Source organism: Desmodus rotundus, chromosome 2 (genome assembly GCF_022682495.2).
Source record: "Desmodus rotundus isolate HL8 chromosome 2, HLdesRot8A.1, whole genome shotgun sequence".
NCBI lineage: Eukaryota > Metazoa > Chordata > Mammalia > Chiroptera > Phyllostomidae > Desmodus > Desmodus rotundus.
In genome coordinates this window covers 3,616,958-3,627,118 of record NC_071388.1, presented here as the reverse complement: position 1 = coordinate 3,627,118, position 10,161 = coordinate 3,616,958, and positions in this window count along the sequence as shown.

The following is a 10,161-nucleotide window of genomic DNA, read 5'->3' as shown; positions in this document are numbered from 1 at the left end:
ATGCCTAGCCTTCTCAAGTGCTGTCACAGAAGCAGATGAGGACAGAAGTGAATTGCCACCAGGCATTTTCCTTCCTCTCTCTGTGCGTCTATACCTGGGGAAGGCCTCTAGGGAAACGCCACTGCCCATCCCGATAATGACCAATCCTGGCAGTTGAGACCTGTAGAACTAAGTTGGCGGAGGAGTTCCTGATTCCCCCATCCCAACAGGGCAGTCGGCACCCACTGAGGACCCAGAGATTCTGGTCACCCTGGAGATGAGTGTGCAGGATGGCAGGAGAAACACGTGCCACCATGGGGTCAGGCAGGTGGCTCGGGAGGGAGTGTATCGGTTGTCCTGCACACACCCGCAGCTCAGCAGCTAAGTGTTTTCCGTGAACTGAGGTCAGAGCCTAGCCTGGGCCTGCCAGAAGCCTATTTGAGAAATTTCCGAGATTGTCGTTTTCTAAAATCCAGGCTCTTGTAGTCAGATGGGGTTCAAGTCAACTGTCCTTTGAATGGTTCTGTCCCCTCACCTCTGTTCTTTTTATTCTACTTATTTCTCCCGGGCAACCTCAGCTCAGGTCGCTAACTTCCCTCCCCTTAAAATGCTTAAACCCCGGGACTTAGATGTCCACGGTCACTCCATGTAACTAAAAGGCCTGCTGGGGGTCAGAGTCCCTGTGGACGAGCCTGAGGCAGCCCAGCCAGTGCCCAGCATGGGAAGGAGCCCAGGGCAGATAAGCATAGCTGCCCGCCTGAATCCCTGCTGACCACAAAGGGATGGCCACCTCCAGCCCATGCCAGGAGAGCCGCCCGGCTGGGCCAAGACTGGCGAGCGGGGCCAGGGCCTGCTCTTCTCAGCCATGGAGGTTCAGAGTGTCAGGCAGCAGTCGCTAGCCGATACACCGACAAAGAGCCAGCGTTAACTGTTGTTATGAATTATTGTTCATGTAGAGAGTTACCATCCAGGACGCATTTTCCCTCTCTTTCAGAAGGGTCTGTCCGTTTCACTTATCGCCTTGGCCTTGATGCTGTTTGTATACCACTCGTATGCCACGCACTGTGTCGTAGAACTCGGGCCACAGGCGCTGGAGCCAGGCTGCGTGGGGAGGGGTCCCTACTCCACCGTTTGTTAGCATGTGACCTTGCCGAGCTCTTCATCTCTCTGAGTTTCAGTTTTCTGGTCAGTAAGGTGGGGGTAATGATGCTATGACTACTTTCTGGAATTGGTGAAGAATCCATTGAATGGAGGTCTACAAACTTCCAGGCAGGTACCCTGCTCTCAGTGAGTGGGGAAAGGGGAGGAGGAGAATTTGCTCCTCCCACGGAGGCAGTTGACTTCCTGGCAGAGGCTCTCTGGTCTCTCGTCTCTGTGTCGCTGTATTTGACACAGTGTCTGGTACCCAGCAGGTTCCAAAAAACAGCTGACATTCATCTTGAATGAATCACCACGTCCATTCAGTCAGGTCCGGCTTGTCAAGAAAGATATAGGCACTGTGGAAAACAGTATGGAATTTCCTCAGAAAACTAAAAATGGAACTGCCCTTTGGCCCAGCAATTACACTGCTGGGATTATGCCCTAAGAACCCTGAAACACCAATCCAAAAGAACCTATGCACCCCAATGTTCACAGCAGCACAACTTACAATAGCCACGTACTGGAAGCAACCTAAGTGCCCATCAGCAAAAGAGTGGATCAAAAAACTATGGTATATTTACACAATGGAATTCTATGCAGCAGAGAGAAAGAAGGAGATCCTACCCTTTGTGACAGCATGGATGGAACTGGAGAGCATTATGCTAAGTGAAATAAGCCAGGCAATGAGGGACAAATACCATATGATCTCACCTTTAACTGGAACATAATCAACAAAAGAAAAAAGCAAACAAAATATAACCAGAGACATTGAAGTTAAAAACAATCTAACAATAGTCGGAGGGGAGTGGGGAGGGGAGAGTGGGGAGAGGGGTTTACAGGAACTACTATAAAGGACACATGGACAAAATCAAGGGGGAGGGTAGAGGCAGGGGAGGGAGGTGGGTTTGGCTGGGGTGGGGTGGAAGGATGGGGAGAAAATGCAGACAACTGTAATTGAATAACAATAAAAATTTAAAAAAAAGAAAGATACAGGAGTTCCTGTTTGTTTTGTGTTTATAAACCTCAAGGGAAACCCACTGGAGAGTGGCCACCGTATTGCTACACGTGTTTGCTCCAGGTGAAGGATGAGTTTTCTGTTGCCACTGTAATGAACGACCACAGACTCAGCGGCCCAACACGGCTCACACTCGTATCTCACGGCCCCGCCAGTCAGAGGGCTGATGCTGGGCCTCCTGGGCTGAAATCAGGGCACCGATGGGGCTGCACTTAGTCACTCCTTTCTCCCATGTCTCCGCCTTTTCTGGGCTCTGGGGGTCCCTGGCATCCCTCAGCTGGTGTCTCTCGGACCATCCACTCTCCTTTCATCCATCTCCTGCCATGGCTGGGAAAGCTATCTGCTGTCAATGGCTCATTGATTGGGTGGCACCCAGCTCTCTTATCCGGGATCATGTCTTCATCCCTTGGTCTTGTACTTCATGACATCTACAGAGTTTCTTTTGCCACAGTCAAGGTGACACGTTTACCTGTTCACAGGTCCTAGAGATTAGGATGAGGAAATGTTGGATAGGCCTTTGTTCGGCCTGCCGCAAGAGATGGCAACAGCGGTCAGGTCTCCAAGGACAACCTCAGAATCGCCAGGGAAGCAGCCAGAAGAACTCTCGAAGACCATTTTGTCCGACCACTCTGGGGCCTGCTCACACTCATACACCATGCGTGGGGCACCTCAGAGTGGGGTGGCCGAGCAGGACCACTGGGAATGGGAGCGGTAATTCAGAGGAGGCTCGTCCAGCCTCCAATGGCGTGCTCCTAAGCTTCAGTTTTGAATCTGTGGTTCTCAAAATAAGCTTTTGTGTGTGTGTGTGACTAATTGAAATGAAAGAAACTTCATTTAATAATTCCCGTGAAACTCTGCCTCGCTGGGGGAAAGATCAGTTCAATCAGGTGCCATCCAGAGCGCTGGTTCTCAAACTCTGTTCCAAGAAAGTACTTCAGGGTTTTTATACCTCATTAAATGTTCATGTAGAAGTAGTTCAAACACTTCGAACTCAGTAGTGAACATGAGCACTCAGGTATCTTATGTGCTGAACTCTGGTACAGTTACTATTACTTACTCTGTGATGTTCCCAGTCCGGGGCTGACCTCACACAAGCATCTCTAGCCAGCTGGGTCTAACAGGAAGTGGTCCTGGAAAAAGGAAAGAGAAAGAAATGGTCTTCCGTGGCTAATTCTGTGTCATGAGTCAAAATTTTTGTCCATGTTATTCAACAAAACAATATCAACCATAAAAGGAAAAAAAATCCTAGTAATCAACAAGCATGCGTTAGGTTTTTCTAACAGGCAGGCACTGCTGTAAACATTCTAAACACACACGGACATCCATTTGTGTAAACTCCACAATAATCCAAGAGGAAATGCACCATCTACAGACGAGGAAACTGAGGTGTGGGAGGTGGAGCGGTTTTCCCGAGGCCAGACGGCTGACAAGTGGTGGAGACCATGAGGTTCTGCTCTGTGCTTTCACCACGGCTCTGTCAAGAGTTAGTTGTCCTTCTGATGCGTCAGAACAGCCTGAGCGGTTCCCACAAACTGACCTTGTCATAAGCAAATACAATTGTCCCAGGTTGGAGGAGGGTGAGAAGGGAGTCTGTTTTCCTCGCCTACTGAGGTGAGAGAGGAGAACGGGAGTCAGACCCAAGGAGGAAGAAGGCAGGCGGACGAAGGCTAGGGAGCAGGAGGACGCTGAAGCGTGTCGTGTAACAGACAACACAACACCGCCCCCAGAGCTGGGATCCCCACTCATCAGAGAAGGCAGGGCCTCCAGGGCAGGCTCCCCCGGGGCGGGGGCCCATGGGTGACAAGGCAGAGCAGGAGGCCCAGTCCCAGCTGCTCGGCTCCATCTCCTCCTCCTCCCAGCCTCACCCCCCGAATCTGGAACAGGTAGAGGAGACCCTTAGAAAGGAGCCATCGGGATTGCTGTCTGTGTTAACACAAGTGGCCCTGACTGGTGTAGCTCAGTGGATTGAGCATGGGCCTGCGAACCAAAGGGTTGCTGGTTTGATTCCCAGTCGGGGCACATGCCTGGGTTGGGGGCCAGGTCCCAGGTAGGGGGCATGCAAGAGGCAACCACACATTGATGTTTCTCTCCCTCTCTTTCTCCCTGCCTTCCCCTCTCTCTAAAAATAAATAAATAAAATCTTTTAAAAAAAAAGCGGAAGGGGAAGAAGGTCCTCCGAACAGTTATAGACAAGAAGTTATTAAATATGAAGATAATAACAAAACCCCAGCTAGGTGTAATATGTATCGAGTTCTAGGTGACACTATTGTTTGAAAGAAAAGTATGGTTCCATGGCTACATGCATGTTTCAACCATTCCTCTGAAAAGATGCAAATATGTTATATATTCTACTTCAAAATGCTTCATTTTACCTTTTTCAAAGGGTCTTTGAGAAATTTTAAGAAAGCCTTGTTCTTCTCAGTAAGCAGAACTGCACGGACGGTTCGAGACACCAGCCCCGACTGGATTCTACCGCGTGGCTCCTGAGCCCGGGGTACTGTCTCCGCTCCCAGGGCCTCTCGGTGACCGATGCATATGTATGTTCTTAACACCTATTGGAGCTGCAAGTTGCCCACCGGTGAGGACGCGGCTACTGCCACAGCGTTACGTAAGCCGAAGACAACGCTCGCTTCCCATTCCCTGAGCCTGCCGACTCAGCCCGCGGTTGGGAAATGCGGCTGCTTCTGAGGATCTCTCAGGCTCCTTCACAATTAGTAACGAAATCTGGGGCCCCACCCAGAGGCACCTAGTAATCAGAATCTCGAATCTTTGGAGGTAGGAATCTGTCATTTTAGACACTCCCACAAATCACAGGAAATAAATTAGGATAAAAGATGTTAAGATAAAATGACATGCTTTTTTGAAAAAAGTTTATAGATTTGAAAGAAAAATCACTAAGACTAAAATAGCCCTGAGCAGTTGGTGGCAAGCTTGGTGCTCTGGAGGCAACGGAAGCAACAAGGCAGACAAAGGAGAAGCTCCGGGGATCGTGTGGGAGACGAGAGCCCGCTGAGGCCCAGGCGGGACTTTCCACCCGGGTCCCTCCGAACTTGGAGTTGCCAGCCTGGGGGAAGAAGCCCACTGCCAAATGCAAGTCAGAAAAGGGCCTTGGCAGGTGATTCTCCTGCCAGACCACCCATGGACACCGTCCTGAGTTAAGAAGCCACCCACATTCCCTGTTAGAACCCCTGTCCCCACAAGCAGCCATTCCCTGCTCCTGGACGTCCAGCTTTGTCCTGGAAATTGACAGGGATTCTTCCCACTGTGGTGACATCCTCAGTGGTGGGTTCCAGGGTGAACGAAGCATCGGGGACCCTGAGCTGCAGCCCTGGTGCGTCCAGAACTCAGAATACAGAGAACGATTTTATAGAAGCGGAGAGGAAAAGGGTGTGTACTTGAGCAGGGAATACTGACAGCCACCTGTACACTGCATGTGACAACAGGCAGTGAGCTCTTTATTTGACATCAAGAGGGAAAGGAATATTTCATTCATGAAGATATTCCATAACTCCCAAGTTATGGAATAACTCCATAATTCCATACGAGCTACCAAGTAGCAGAGAACTGGAATACAGTACAATTATTTAAGGCACAGGGTTCAGTCTTTCGGTGAGTCAGAAGGCACGTGGGCTTTGAAGGCTTCTGTGGGATAGTCGCTACTGTTACAGCATCGAGCTCTGACAAGCTGACTCAATAGGCCAACCAGTAATTAATATATTGATCTCATTAGTAGGCTGACAAAACATACTTTATCGGCCTCTGATCTACAGTTTGCACATTCTCACCACATGCTGTTGGATATGTTGCGTAAGTATTTTAACCAGTGCGCCCTTTAATCAATGACTCAGGCTGTGATGGAGTTACAATAGGGTAAGGAGTGAACCTGCAGTGAACCTGGCAAGTCGTGGGAGGGGATTGCGAAGGAAGAAGCATCTTCACAGAACCACAGGGCAATAGTCCCTTGATACTGATCTTATTTTCTGTGTCCCAAATGCCAGTCTTCCAATGTGGGTGACTCACTTGTCATCTGAGCCAACCAAGAACAAGTTTTGGGGGTTGGATGGCTGGGAAACTGGTGAGCCCTCTGACAACGTGCAGGAGAGAGGCGGTGTCCTCAGGTTTGGTCAGTTGCTTACTGCCCACAGGTCCAGTCTGGGCACCTCTTCCTCAGTTCACCCCAGGGTGAGTCGGCCAGAACCTGTGTGTGGGCCCAGTGGAAAGGCACCCTGAGGCAGCTAACTGAAGCGTGCTGCTGCGGCAGGCAGCACTCCCCGGCTGCAGTCGGCACGGTGGGAGCCACCCACCGTGTGATTTTGCCCAGAGTGGCAACTAGAATCCATTTTCCTCACAATGAAAATGTCTTTACTGTCTTTTTTCAGATTGCAAAAATGATGGTGTGACTTATAAAATCCCAAGTGATAAATAGAATATTTGTAGCAGGAAAATCTCCGGAAACATCACTACTTAGAGTTGAGCGCAGTTAACATATTGACAAATACCTGTCTAGACACATCTCTATGCATATGTAATTTTATGTAAATGTGTACATTTCTATGATGCATGAACTTGAATTGCATCGTGTGCCCCATCGAAGTCAGAGCATTGTACAGCAGCTTTTCTTAAAGCAAAAAGTCGGCATTGACGCACCGTAAAGGCAATAGGTGTTCCAGAGTTGGGAGCCCAGGGCGGGACTGAGAAACCCACTGGCCAGATGGGACGACAGGTGTGATTCGATTCTGAGAAAATATAGATGGGATGAATTATTTCAGTGGCCCTATTCTGAAGAAGTTTAATTCTGGAATATGTAATTGAGGGACTTACACCTGCCTGATGGCTAATTTTCAAATAGCTGCCTTGGCTAAGTAAACTGAAATTCTTTATGCTTTCTAAGAAAGTAAAATTTCATTAAAAGGTTTTTGTTGATAGTCTTTGTTTTAAGACACTATCCCCCCAAAAAATATTTTTTAGAGACAAAGATATATAGCCTTAAATTAAAAGGCTCCAAAATAAAGACTCAAACCCCAAATGAAAACGTTTATTTCCTCAACAAATTGTCACCGTGCTGGTGACAACTAAAAAATAAAAAAAGGACGTCCCACCAACGAAACATAGTCTGAGTGTCTATGACAAATTTTGCCCACTCTGCTCTTCCAAGACAAGGGAGAGAGAGACGCAGGTCGGCGTCTCCGTGACCACCTCTGGCCTGTCCTGCGGTCAGTTCCGGAGTCCTAGCCGGAGACTCCAGACAGTTTTTGTTCCGTCCAAGTCTGAATGTCACTCCTTTCATTCTTGTCACGTCTAATCCACAGTAGACATCTAAAAACTTTTTAGTCAAAAAACTTTCTAGATGTGTCTGGAACAGGCACGTCATAGAGTCAGAACATCGAGAGTGGTAGCTGGTGAGGAGGGAGGGGCCGTGGGAGCGACTGCGAATGGGGAAGGGGTGCCGCTTCGGGAGGCTGAACCCGGCCTGAAGTCAGATGGCGGCCACAGCTGTGCCACTTTGTGAGCCTGCCCAAACCACCGAGCGGTGCGCCTTGAAGGGGCGAATGTGTTGTTCGTGAATCATGTCTCAGTTAAAAACGTAAACTTTGAAAACAGAAAACTTTCTAGGAGTATTTGATATTTTTCTCAGGAACATCTTTCCAAGCCCTTGTCTCCAATCTTTTTCCTCTAGTCTCTCTGCTGGAGAAAGGAAGAGCAGCGGGAGGCTTCCCGCCTCCCCCCCTTCCTCGAAGGTCAAGGTCAATTCTGGCCCTCGGCTACATTCAGTTACAGGAGGGCAAGTCTGTGGTTTAGCCCCTGCGACCCGCCCAGCTGGACACCCAATGGCATGCTGCACGCTCCAGCAGCCTGACCCCCAGAACGCTGGGCCACATTATTCCGCATTATTTCCTCCCTCTGGACGTCGAGGTGACGCTCTCACAATGCAGGGCTGCGAAGCGCACAGCAGTGACAGTCCCCGGGACCTAATCCTCCCCTGGCCCCTGAGCACCAGAGCCACACGTTAACAGCAGAGGAGTCACGGTGGCTTTTTGTTCACAGGGAAAAAAAAGCACAATCCCTACTGGCAGCTGAAGAGACAGCCCCTCTGGGGACCAATTATTCCGTTTTGTGCTGTGCCCATGGCAGCGGGCTGCTGCCAGCCCCCAAGAGCCGCTCCGCTGGGCTTCCTTCCCTCAGAGCAGGCCGGGGCTCCGACACAAGTTGTTCTTCATGTCAAAACTGCCGTTAATGACACAATTAAGTAACTGGGGACCACAGAGAAGCTCTTAATTAGGTAAACACGCTCTCTGAGCAGTGATTGCCTGGTTTGAGGCGCTGCTTGCTGTCAGACTTCTGGGAGAGGCACGCTGCGTGGGTAAATGAAGAGGCATTTAACGAGCCGATTTCTGCCAGATCCTTTCTTACTTTAGTAGTAGAGGGTACTTATCATTTTACCAGAAATGGGCAGTGGGGGTTGCTCCCTGATCAGAATTGGTATCCTTTAGTTTTGCAAAAGGAAAAGGATTACAGGGAGAGGAAAGAATTGCTAAACATTCTCCCGGGTCCTAAGCGATTTGACTGCAGGACCTCCTTGGGCCTCTCTAAGCGACTGGCATGGTCTCACACTGACCAACCGAACCCGCACTCTCTGGCCGATTCCTTTCTCAGAACCTCGCTGCCCTCTTGCCCCAGTGTGAATCCCCGGCTTCAGTAGTTTTTCCTCCTAATCCTTAGATTGTTTTTAATATGAGATTATATTGAAGGACCATTGAAGAGGGGTGGCAAACATTTTCCTACCCTCCGTCGACTGTATTTTGATGAGCTCCATTTTAGCCAGGAAGGTGGAAGGGCCACACCCCACAGCCGGATTGTGCAAGGTTGTGCAAAGCAGCTCTCACTCACACTGCCCATCTCTCACGCTGCTGGGGTCGGGGTGTCCTTGCACATGATTCTCCCTTGAAGGAGCTGAGTCAGTGCCTCCGAAGGGCTTCACCGGCTGTCGGTCACATTTTCTGTCTTTGAGAAACAAACCCGGAAGTTCAGTTCATTTGTCTTTTCACCTTCACAATGACAAACTAAAGCAGCTTCCTGTCAATTATGTATCGACCCCATATTCACTACTCCCAAACAGTTACTGTTATGTATGGGAACAATATTTCCATTTTTTCACCATCCGGGTTCACTCTTAGATTACCTGAATCTACCCTAAAATTGCCTTTCAGACAGGCCTGTCAGACATGTGGCAAAGGCAGCCCAGTTAGGTGGCCAGCGGAGGGAACTCAGGCGGTGGAGACCACAGGAAGTGCCGGGGACATCAGCGGGGCCTGTTTGGCCACGGCTCTTGTACCGTTCTCAGCTGGGGGCAGTCACTTCCTTTTCCTGCTAGATTTCTGTGCTTTTACCCATCTGCTCTTCCGTCTACGGAGTGAAGATCACTGGCGGATGAGAGAAAGAGGTCTGCCTTCTCTGTGCTTCCCACTGCTCCGCGGCCCTGTCCCGCCTCATCGCCCGCTTCCAAGACAGACAGCCTTTGTGCCTGAAGCACAACTTCCTTTTCTACAACCCAGCCGACTCGACTGCTACCCATCTTCATTCAGGGTCACCTACCTGTCCAGCTGCCACCCCCGTGGCTCATGCTGCTTGTCATCAGCAGAGCCTCCAGTCCTCCCCCTTCCCGCTGCACTTGGTTTTCCCCACTCGACGCTCCTAAGCCCTGTTTCGCTGACAGTCTGTGGTCACACGATTCGACTTTGCTCTCACGCTCAACCCACGGCCTCAAAGCCCCTTTGACCTACACTTGGACCTGCTGAGCTGACCACAACCCCAGATCACTCCCAAAGTTGGCTTTTCAGTTCTTGATTTTGGCCTTCAGCGCGCCACTGACGAAAAGCACAGACGTTTGCCACCCTGACCGTTGCATGGTGCCGCCTTGGTTCCGCTCCCTAAGTCTTTCATTCCTTCAGGCGACAGAGCTTAGCTAGGCTCCCCGAAAGGAGCTGAGTGATGCTTTCCACCTTCTGAACCCCCAGCCTTAATGCCGT